Raw genomic sequence first — 12,167 nt, forward strand, 5'->3', positions numbered from 1 at the left:
TGGCGGGAGTCAATCCCCCAGACACTCCTACTCAATCCCCGCCACCAAGGGGCGTTTTTTGGCTAAGAGGAGCAAAACCCCCTTTCTTTAACAAGCTGAGGAGCTCAGCCTCTCATCTACAGAAGTGGCAGTTCAGTTCCTCATGCAATTGCACACACAGGCCAATGGAGATTAATTTGGGGAGAAAATGCAGTGGAGAAGACCCTTCAGAATGCAATGCCAAACCTAAATAAGGATCCAAAAAAACCTAGGAGAAAGCAGAAAGAAGAAAGAAAAAGAACTCAGAATGAACCAAGGATCATCAACCAAATGGAAGGTCTGGAGCTCTGGAGGAGTCACTGGTTCCACTGGAGGAGAAACCTAAAGTTAGGGAGGGCTTCCGATGGCCCTGCTGGTAGCTTAGCTCCAGGTTCGGGAAACTCCTTTAGGGATTCTGACTCTTTTCTGAGGCCCCACTTGTAGGGCACCAATTATTGTCCATGAAAAAAGTCAAACTCTGTAAAATATTTGAAGAGTTATTCATTTAACCAATGCTCACAACACAGCCCCAGGGTTCCTGAGAACAAGTGGCCAAGGTGGTTGTGTTACAGTTTGGTTTTATACATTTTACGGTGACAGAGGACATTAATCAACACATGTCAGTTGTATATTGGCGTGGTCCAGAAAGATGGGATTCCATTCAAAGTGGGGGCTTCCAGGTTGTACATGGATTCAAAGATTTTCTGATGAAAGACCTGTAATCAACAGAAAGGAAACGTCTGTGTTAAGATAAGGGGTTGTGGAGACCAAAGTTTTTATTATGCACATGTAGCTTACAGGTACCAGGCTTTAGAGAGAATAGATAGTAAATGTTTCTTGTTAGACTTAAAACGGTGCCAGACTCTTGTTTAACCTCTCCTGGATCAGAAAAAATAATAGTTTTACAGTGGAGATCTCCAACAGACACCACTTAATCCAGGTGCTCAGATTTAACATCACCAGGACAAGACATAAAGATATCATGCACTCCCTAACATGACACACTGAAAACTTATATCATTTCTGATTTTTTTTTTTTTGCCAAAAATACATAACCTCAATCTAATCATGAGAAAACACTGGACAAAACCAAACTGAAGATGGGGCACAGTGCCTCACACCTGTAATCCCAGCACTTTGAGAGGCTGAGGCAGGTGGATCACCTGAGGTCAGGAGTTCGACACCAGCCTGGCCGACAAGGTGAAACCCTGTCTCTACTAAAAATACAAAAATTAGCCAGGTGTGGTGGCAGGTGTCTCTAATCCCAGTTACTCTGGAGGCTGAGGCACAAGAATTGCTTAAATCTGGGAGGCAGAGATTGCAGTGAGCCAAGATTGCACCATTGCACTCTAGCCTGGGGTAATAGAGTGAGACTCTGTCTCAAAAAAAAAAAAAACAAAAACTGAAGGATAATCTATAAAATAATTGACAATTACTTAGATTGGACAGTGAAACAGAATCATGTCAAATGCATCCATTTGTATTTAACTTTTTTGTTTCCTTGTTTTTAATTAAGCTGCCTCTTGCACTAATGTATGTCTGGGTTTTATGCTTATTTTCCCATTCAGAAAGTCTATCTTTTTTAAAAGGAATTTTAATCCATTCATGTTTATTATGATCACTGCTACATTGGGACTGAGTCCCGCGCTTTCGTTTCATATTATTTCCCCTTTTTCACATGTATCAGACGTTCCACTTCTTTGGTGTCATTCTTTCCCACCCACCTCTGATTGCGTGAATCAGGTTTTCTTCAATCCATGCATTTCCCATGAAGGCTCTGAAACGTGTACAAATGTTTTCTAGTTTTCTGGTGGTGACCACCTTTCAACCGCCTAAGCTGATATTTTCTATCAAATATAAAGATAGTCATTATCTATGTCTTCTTCCCAGACGAAACGAAAACGTGAACATAGGCTCATTCTCTCTTTCTTCTCTGCTCTTTCAATTATCTCCCATGTGAAACATTAATTCCAGATTATTTTCATAGCTATGCGCTAACAGATTCATACTTAACTGTGTTTTATACATTCATTTATTCAGCACTGCTTCCTGTGTGCTCCCTTCTTTTTATTATTACTATTTTGGGACAGGGTCTTGCTCTGTCACCCAGACTGGAGTGCAGTGATGTAACCATAGCTCACTGCAGCTTCAATCTCCTGGGCTCAAGTGATCCTCCTGCCTCAGCCTCCTGAGTAGCTGGGACTGTAGGCATGCAGCACTACACTCAGCAATTTTAAACAAATTTTTAGTAGAGACGAGATCTCACTTGCTGTTCAGGCTGGTCTTGAACTCCTGGAGTCAAGTGATCCTCCCACCTCAGCCTCCCAAAATGCTGTAGTTACAGGCATGAGCCATTGTACTTGGCTACTCTCACCTTTCTTGGAGTCACATTCCATTTTGCTGGAGTCAATCAACTAACTTTTTCCTCAAAGGTCTTTGAGGGATAAAAATCTTGAGCATTTGCAAATTTGAAACACTCTGTAAAAACCAAAATGGCACATTCATTTCTTCAGTCTCTCCATATCTGAGGTGATATAGTTTGGCTGTGTCCCCACCCAAAGTTCATCTTGAATTGTAGCTCCCATGATTCCCACATGTTGTGGGAGGGACCCAGTGAGAAATAGTTGAATCACAGGGTGGTTTCCCGCATACTGTTCTCATGGTAGTGAGTAAGCCTCCCGAGATCTGATGGTTTTATAAGAGGTTTCCCTTTTCACTTGGTTCTTTTTTCTCTCTTGCCTGCCACCATGTAAGATGTGCATTTTGCCTTCTGCCATGGTCTTGAGGCCTCCCAAGTGATGTGGAACTATGAGTCCATTAAACCTCTTTCCTTTATAAATTACCCAATCTTGGATACACCTTTATCAGCAGCATGAGAACAGACTAATACCTGTGGTATATGTTCTATGTGGCAAACATGCAGGACAGAAAACACAAAGGCACTCTGGAGGTGTTTCTTCCTACCATCTTAACAATTCTCAAAAATATTGCAGCAGGTTTTGGAAAATACAATAATGAAGGAAGGGGAAGGGTTTGCTCCCATCACCATGTTGCCAGCTCTCTGGCAAAACCACAAATTCCAGAAAATCTCTTCTCAGACACCTTCCAGAACTCACCTCTTTAAGGTTCATGGTATGAGGGTGGAATGTCCCTGATGAAGACTCTGTCAATCCTTCGCTCTCTCTCAATTCCCCCTGTCCTCTTAATATGTGACTTTTCACATCCCAGCATGGGATGATAGAGAGATCAGGGCAGATGGTTTGAGTAAGACTCCTACTTCTGCTACCTCATGTTTCTTAGACATTCATTTAACACCTCTTATTTTATCACCATTTTATTTTTATTTTTAATTGACAAATAATATGCATATGTATGTGGTACACCATGGAATGCTTTGACATATGTTCACAATGTGGACAAATTAATAAATCAATCCCCTCTCAGGAGCAATAAGCTTAGTGATGTATTGCACAGAATGGTGACTTGGTAGATTTTAATGACCATTTCTTCCTAATCTAAGTTCTGGGTAAACAAAATTTAACCTCAGTCTTTCTTGTAATAAAATAAAATTACTGTCATCTTAAAGTGCTTGTTCCAGCCTCTTGTGTTTTAGCATATTTATCTATTTAATCTTTGCAACAACTCTATGAAGTGTTTGCTATTGTAGTCATTTTAAAGTTGAGATGTTGCAGTACAGAGAAGTGACACTTATTTTTTCCTAGCCAATAGACAGAAATAACTCGAAAAGCAGACATTGGGTTTTAGAGTCTGCATGTTTTACTACCATTTTTAATTTTCTAAAAATGCTGAATTGTGGAGGACAGATTGGCTACTTTGACTCTCTGAAATGGACATGTCTGGTTGGTAAGTATCTACCATCGTATCCCCTGGATTAACATAAAATAAACCGAGTCTGTTACTCCTAATGGCTCAAGAAAACATCAATGACAAGTCTCTGGCAAGAACACCTGCAGCATGCTTGAACGCATTGACCAGGTAGTTGAGAAATGTTTGTCTAGCGGCTCCTAGTGGCACGTTAGTGAAGTGGGGGCATAATGAATTGGTTCATTCCGGTCAAAGTCTGCAGTGTGGCTACAATGTAAAGAGGGATTTAAAAAAATAGCAGAATTGGGGCCAGGAGCCGTGACACACCTGTAACCCTAGCACTCTGGGAGGCCAGAGTGGGTGGATCACCTGAGGTCAGGAATTCGAGACCAGCCTGGGCAACATCACCCCATCTCTACTAAAAATACAAAAAATTAGCTGGGTGTGGTGGCGGGCACCTGTAATCCCAGCTACATGGGAGGCTGAGGCAGGAGAATCACTTGAACCCAGGAGGCAGAGGTTGCAGTGAGCCTGGGCAACAAGAGCGAAACTCTGTCAAAAAAAAAGAAAGAGAAAGGAAGGAAGGAAGGAAGGAAGGAAGGAAGGAAGGAAGGAAGGAAGGAAGGAAAGAAAATAGCAGACTCGGGTGGGGAGCTGCAGCTCACTCCTGTAATCCCAGCACTTTGGGAGGTCGAAGCAGGCAGATCATGTGACTTCAGAAGTTCACGACCAGCCTGGTCAACATGGTGAAACCCGGTATCTACTAAAAATACAAAAATTAGCCAGGTGTGGCAGCACACGCTTGTATTCCCAGCTACTCGGGAGCCTGAGTCAGGAGAATGGCTTGAACCCCTGGAGGTAGAGGGTGCAGTGAGACGAGATTGTGCCACTGCAGAACTGAATGAAGAGAAAGTGACGGATTTGGGGTGATGTAGGGACCTACTAGCTGCTCTCTTTCTTTCTTTTTCTCTCTCTCTGTATACACACACACACACACACACACACACACACACACACACAATTTGAGAACAGCATTAAAGACAAGTGATGCAGGGGAGCTCAGTGAAATAGATTACCTTCAAACGTCAAAAATTGCAAAAGATGTTGTTATTGCATTATTTTTAGGTTTTTATGGGGAGGTTGTTTTGTTTTTGAGACAAGATCTCTCTGTGTCACTCAGGCTGGAGTGCAGTGGCAGGATCATAGCTCACTGCAGCCTTGAACTCCTGGGCTCAAAAGATCCTCTAGCCTCAGCCTCTCGAGTAGCTGGGGTTACAGGCATCACCACTCTTGGCTACTTTTTTATTCTTTATAGAGATGGGCTCTCACTATGTTGCCCAGGCTGGTCTCAAACTCCTGGCCTCAACAATCCACCTGCCTCAGCCTCCCAAGGTGCTGGGATTACAGGCACGTGCCACTGCACCTGGCCCCTAGGTTGCTGATTTCAACAAAGACTCCCCTCCTTGATGAAACTTAAGTCATGCTCCCCTGAGCTTTCTTCTTGGCTAGGTCTTAACCTTGGATTTACGTGTTCATCTTCCAAGCCTCACTTTAGGGTAAAATCTTGCTAACTCAGTTTAGCAAAAATCCTCTACCCTTCATATACGATCAAGTTCCTCAGCTCCAACCCTTGACGTCTGAATCTTCAAATGAACTTTAGCAAGAATCCTCTTAAGGCAGTTTAACAAGAACCCCCTATCCACGATGTAATTTAGTACATCATGGGTAATTAAGTGCTCTCGCATTATTAGCCATCTTTCGTCCCTGTTTTCTGCTTTTGGTTGGCTATGAATTCCCAACTGTCTTCTTGCATTTGAATTTGAACTCAGTTCTCTTCTAAAGCCTCTCTGCTACTGTAGTAGCCTGAATAAACTCTGTCTTACCATTTTTATTTTTTATTACTAGTAGAGACGAGATGACACTATGTTGCCCAGGCTGGTCTGGAACTCCTGAGCTCAAATTATCTGCCTCATTCTGCTTTCCAAAGTGCTAGGATTATAGGCATCAGCCACATGCCTGGCCTGTCTTGTCATTTTTAAGAAGTGTTCAATGCAACATTTTTCTCTTATGGCTAGTTGTGTGTGCATTGGATGTGGGGAGGCTTGGGTGGATACTGATTTCTCTGGCCAAATGCTGGAGAGTGGTGTGAAGCCAGGTATGTTTCACTCTAGGTGAATTTAGAGCCCAGGTTCCCACTGAGGCAAGAGGGTGGAAAAGTCTGGTGCAGTAGCATAGAAAAGGGGCATGAGGCAGGCTTTGTAAAATGCCGTTGCTGGAGCCCTCATGTTCTTGCCTGACATGAGAAATGCATAGCACAGAACCAACACTCTTTGAGTTTCACTGCCGGCACTCCTAAATCCAGGAGGAAGGACTGGGGAAACCATCATGTCATGCTGTCAACGTAGGTTCTCCTCCTCTTCCTCCTCCTCTGCCTTCTTCTCCTCCTGCTCCTTCTCCTCCTCCTCTTCTCCCTTTTCCTTCTTCCTTTTCTTCTTTTTCTTCTTCTCCTCCTCCTCCTTCTCCTTCTCTTCCTCCTCCTCCTTCTCCTCTTCCTCCTCTTCCTTCTCCTTCCCTCCTACTCTTCCTTCTCCTTCCCTCCTCCTCCTCCTTCCTCTTCTTCTTCTTCTGTTCCCAGAAATCTAAAACACTAAAGAGCCAGGAACAGTGGCTCATGCCTGTAATCCCAGCACTTTGGGAGGTTGAAGTGGGAGGATCACTTGAAGCCAGGAGTTGAAGACCAGCCTGGGCAACATGACAAAACCCTGTGTCTACAAAAAATACAAAAATTAGCTGGATGTGGTCACGTGCACCTGTAGTCCCAGCTACTTGTGTGGCTGAGTTGGGAGGATTGTTTGAGCCAGGCAGGTGGAGGCTGCAGTGAGCTGAGATCGCACCAATGCATTCCAGCCCGGGCAGCAGAGGGAGACCCTGTCTCAAAAACAATAAAATGAAATTAAAAATGAAACATCACAGGTTTTGTTTATTCAATCAAGCGTTCCCTCATCCAACTAGAGTAATGTGAGAAATGGGTGAGAGTTGCATAACCACAACTTTTGCTGTGAAATGTTTCTTCTTTCCACTGTCATGAAGTCACATTCTTTTGTGAAATCTTTGGAATGTTTTCCAAATCTAAATGAGAAAATACCTCACTACCTGGTTCTGTCTATGTCCTCACAGTTAATGTCTCACACTGCACTTTGCCTTCAGGGAAATCTAAGCCAATTATCACGCATGTTACTTTTAATCCGAAAGAACAATGAGATTACTTTTCGGCACTTTAGCTAAGATCAAGCATAGGATCTGGGTCTATTTCTATGGTTTAATATCTGATATGTTCTTATCCAAGGACAGTGTATTAAATGGATCTGGGGATCAGGGAGTGGGTATTGCAATAACTATAGGGATGGTGGAAAGAAGAAGCAGAAGTAGAGGAAGAAGAAGAAAAGGGAAGGAAGAGGAGGGAGGAGGAGAAGAGAAAAGGAGGAGGAGGAGAAGAGAAAAGGAGGAGGAGGAGAAGATGAAGAAGAAGGAGGAGGAGGAAGAGGAGGAAGAAGAGGAGGAGGAGGAGGAAGAGGAGGAAGAAGAGGAGGAGGAAGAGGAGGAGGAAGAAGAGGAGGAAGAGGAGGAGGAGGAACAAGAGGAGGAGGAAGAGGAGGAAGAGGAGGAGGAGGAAGAGGAGGAGGAGGAAGAAGAGGAGGAAGAGGAGGAGGAGGAACAAGAGGAGGAGGAAGAGGAGGAGGAGGAACAAGAGGAGGAAGAGGAGGAGGAGGAAGAGGAGGAGGAGGAAGAAGAGGAGGAGGAAGAGGAGGAGGAGGAAGAAGAGGAGGAGGAGGAAGAGGAGGAGGAGGAACAAGAGGAGGAGGAAGAGGAGGAGAAGGAGGAAAAGGAGGAGGAGGAAGAGGAGGAGGAGGAGGAAGAGGAGGAGGATGAGGAGGAGGAGGAAGAGGAGGAGGAAGAGGAGGAGGAGGAAGAGGAGGAGGAAGAGGAGGAGGAGGAAGAAGAGGAGGAAGAGGAGGAGGAGGAGGAAGAGGAGGAGGAGGAAGAAGAGGAGGAAGAGGAGGAGAAGGAGGAAAAGGAGGAGGAGGAAGAGGAGGAGGAGGAAGAGGAGGAGGAGGAAGAGGAGGAGGAGGAAGAGGAGGAGGAGGAAAAGGAGGAGGAGGAAGAGGAGGAGGAGGAAGAGGAGGAGGAGGAAGAGGAGGAGGAGGAAGAGGAGGAGGAGGAAGAGGAGGAGGAGGAGGAAAAGGAGGAGGAGGAAGAGGAGGAGGAGGAAGAGGAGGAGGAGGAAGAGGAGGAGGAGGAAGAGGAGGAGGAGGAAGAGGAGGAGGAAGAGGAGGAGAAGGAGGAGAAAGAGGAGGAGGAGAAGGGAGAAGAGGAGGAGGAAGAGGAGGAGGAGGAGAAAGAGGAGGAGGAGGAGAAGGGAGAAGAGGAGGAGGAAGAGGACGAGGAGGGAGAGGGAGAAAAAGAAGGAAGGGGTAGAGGAAGAGGAGGAGGAGGAGAAAAAGAAGAGAAAACAACACAGGGGTTGCTGAGAATCCAGCCCGTCTGTGTGCGGCAGGTGGAATCATGGTTCCCCAAAGAAGTCCTCACCTTAATGCTTGGAACGTGAATATGTCATACTTCATAGCAAAAGGGAATTATGGCTGCAGGTGGAATTAAGTTTACAAATCACCTGGCCTTGACATGAAAAGGTGAACCTGCATTCTGTGGGTGGACTAATGTGATCACGAGGTCGTTTTCAGTGAAAGAAAAAGGCAGCAGGGCAGTCAGAGTCGGAGAGAGGTGACAGAAGGGCTTCAACAATGGAGGAAGGGGGCATGAGCCGGGGCTGTGACCAGCTTCCAGAAGCTGGGAATAGCAAGGAGATGGATTCTCCCCTATGGATCTGGGAAGACATGCAACCCAACCATGGCTTCGGCTTCAGCCTGGGAGGCCCATGCTGCACTTCTGGTCTACAGAACCGTAGACTGTGTGTGTCTACAGTGTGTGGGTTTAAGCCACTTGTTTTGCAGCACTTTGTCACGGCAGCTAAGAAAGAAGAAAATAGCAAGAAAATACACGTTGAAATGTCAAGAATCAAATTTTTTCTTTATTTATATATATATCTGTATGTATATATGTATGTATTTTAAATAGAGATGGGGCCTTGCTCTGTTGCCCAGGCTGGTGTTGAACTCCTGGCCTCAAGCGATCCTCCCATCTTGGCTTCCCAAAATGCTGGGATTACTAGGCGTGAGCCTCAGATGTTTTCTTCTAAATTAAACTGCTCTGGTGGGAGTTCAATCCTTCCCTCAATCACACAAATGCTAAGGCATTTTTGGGATTGTGAATCTTGCTCTCAGCAGTATGTGCAGAACCTGAAATATACCAGGCATTTATGATGAGTTAAACAAATGTTCCTGAATGAATCACAAAGGCAGATTTCCCTGTTGAAATGTACAGCTATCAAATCTCTCTCTCTCTCTCTCTCTCTCTCTTTTATTTTTTTTAAGATGGAGTCTCACTTTGTCACCCAGGCTGGAGTGCAGTGGTGTGATCTCAGCTAACTGCAGTCTCTGCCTCCCGGGTTCAAGTAATACTCGTGCCTCAGCCTCTGTAGTAGCTGGGACCACGGGCGCACACCACCATGCTCAGCTAATTTCTATATTTTTAGTAGAGACAGGGTTTCACCATGTTGGCCAGGCTAGTCTCCAACTCCTGACCTCAAGTGATCCACCCACCTTGGCCTTCCAAAGTGCTGGGATTACAGGTGTGAGCCACCACACCCAGCCCATTCATTTTTCAATCGAAGACAAATTTAAGTGTTGCTATCCTTTTTACACATTTCTATGAGCTCTTTATACCTGAAAGACACATATTTCATAGCCATTGTTTTCATCATGATTTGTCTTTAAATTCCATTTCTAATTGCATTTGACATTATGTGCTTGGTAAAAGTCATATAATGAGGTTTACCAGTTGTCTCTATCTTAACTTGTCTCATTCTCCATCCCAAAATAAAGCCTTGCACTGGATGCTCATCTAATGGTAGTTTTATTGTGCAGCCTTCACCTTTTAAAGTAAAGTTTATATTTAGGTATGATGTGATGTCATCTAATTTTTTTTTTTTTTTAGACAGAGTCTCACTTAGTCACCAGGCGCCAGGCTGGAGTGCAGTGGTGTGATCTCAGCTCACTGCAACCTCCGCCTCTTGGGTCCAAGCAATTCTCCTGCCTCAGCCTCCCAAGTAGCTGGGACTACAGGTACATGCCACCACACCCAGCTAATTTTTATATTTTAGTAGAGATGGGGTTTCTCTATGTTGGCAAGGATGATCTTGATCTCTTGACCTGGTGATTCGCCCACCTCGCCCTCCCAAAGTGCTGGGATTACAGGTGTAAGCCACTGCACCTGGCCAATGTCATCTAAATTTTAAGAGAGCATCTCTTAGGCCCTAATCTTTCAGAGGATTTTTTAAATAAAAAAAAAGTAGAGGTGGTGACCATTTTTTTAATGATTTTTAATTTTAAAAATGCCTTTTAAAAATCTATTAGCACGATCCTATGATTTCCATAGATACTTTGAATTTGAAGATTTAACATCTGCAGTTTTGATGGTTATCAGGTGACTTGAAAGATCTAGTTCAGTATGCCTTAAATTATTATTTTTATCAAACATATCTATTGTCAGCCAGGTGCGGGGGCTCACACCTGTAATCCCAGCACTTTGGGAGGCCAAGGCAGGCAGATCACAAGGTCAAGAGATCAAGACCATCCTGGCCAACATGGTGAAACTCTGTCTCTACTAAAAATACAGAAATTAGCTGGGCATGGCAGTGCGTGCCTGTAGTCCCAGTTACTCGGGAGGGTGAGACAGGAGAATTGCTTGGACCTGGGAGGCGGAGGTTGCAGTGAGCCGAGATCGTGCCATTGTACTCCAGCCTGGTGCCTGGTGACAGAGCGAGACTCTGTCTCAAACAAAAAAAAAGAACATTCATTTTTGGCCACATGATGTGGTGGTTCACACCTGTAATCCCAGCACTTTGGGAGGCCAAGGCGGGAGGATTGCTTGAGCCCAAGCAGCAGAAAGAGGATTGCTTGAGAAGCAGCAGCAGAAGCAGACAGAGGACCAAATTGAGGACTAGCTAAAACATGGAAGCAGCTTTTCATAAGACATGCCACCAGTGTGCTGTGTCAGTTTACCATTGCCATGGCAACACTTGGGAGTGACTGCTCTTCTGTGGCAATGACCTGAGCACTCAGAACTTACCAACCTTTTCCTAGAAATTTCTGCATAAACTGCCCATAATCTGCATGCAATTAAAAGTGGGTATAAACATGACTGCAGAAGTACCCTGAGCTTCCGTTCTCTGCAGGAGCAGTCACAAAACTGTGACACTACCACCTCTATAAAGCTGTTTCTTCCACCACTGGCTCACTCTTGAATTCTTTCCTGAGGGAAGCCCAGAGCCCTCCAGGACTAAGCCCCAATTTCGGGCTCACCTGCCCTCTAGCCATCTGTAGATCTTTGTCTTTTGTAGTCTGCAGTCACAGATGCTTCAAATTTTGGATTTATTTTTGTTTATCCTGCTTAGATTTACTTCCTATGTGTATTGCCAAATGGTTTTCTTCAATGAAATAATTGTTTTAGCCATGTTTCTTTATTTTTTTCTTAAATGTTAACTCTTACCCATTTTTCTTATTTTGTGTTTAAGGAATCATAATTAACTGCAATTGCTGATGCTTATAACAACAGTATTCGTAATAATAATATTTATTGACTGCTTATTCTACACAAGGTGATTTCACATTAATTAATGCATGTAATCCTCATAGCTACTCTGTGAAGTAGACGTTGTTTTTCCTCATTTTACACATGAAGAAACCAAATCACAGAGACACCTCTGCAATGATATAGTTACCAGGAAGCAAAGTCAGGAACTTCAGCCCAGCATTTTTTCTCAGAACCAGATGTGTGTTGGACAGGAATAGAAAAGAAGGAAAAAGAGAAAATCAAGAAGTTAAACTGACTATAACAGTACTACCTCAAGTTTTATGCGACCCTCTGCTTCATGATAAAATTAAGTAGTTATAATGACTTATTACAAAGCTAGCATCTCTGCATCTAGGATCTGCAAGCAGAAGTTTCTAACTTAGGACATTGGACCTGATGCTTCCATGAATTCTAGGAACAAAAGCTCTACAAGAATCTGCTGAAGTCACCTTGATCTGCTCTTTTCCTTGGGCAATGGTACAATTATATACTAGAAAAAAATTATACAACAAATGCTCCCCTCCAGGTTCACTGTTATATGGATCCACTTTCATTTCACTGAGCTCTTGAAGAAA

This window comes from Aotus nancymaae, unplaced genomic scaffold, assembly GCF_030222135.1.
Source record: "Aotus nancymaae isolate 86718 unplaced genomic scaffold, 86718_ANA_hifiasm-v0.15.2.pri h1tg000058l, whole genome shotgun sequence".
Taxonomy (NCBI): domain Eukaryota; kingdom Metazoa; phylum Chordata; class Mammalia; order Primates; family Aotidae; genus Aotus; species Aotus nancymaae.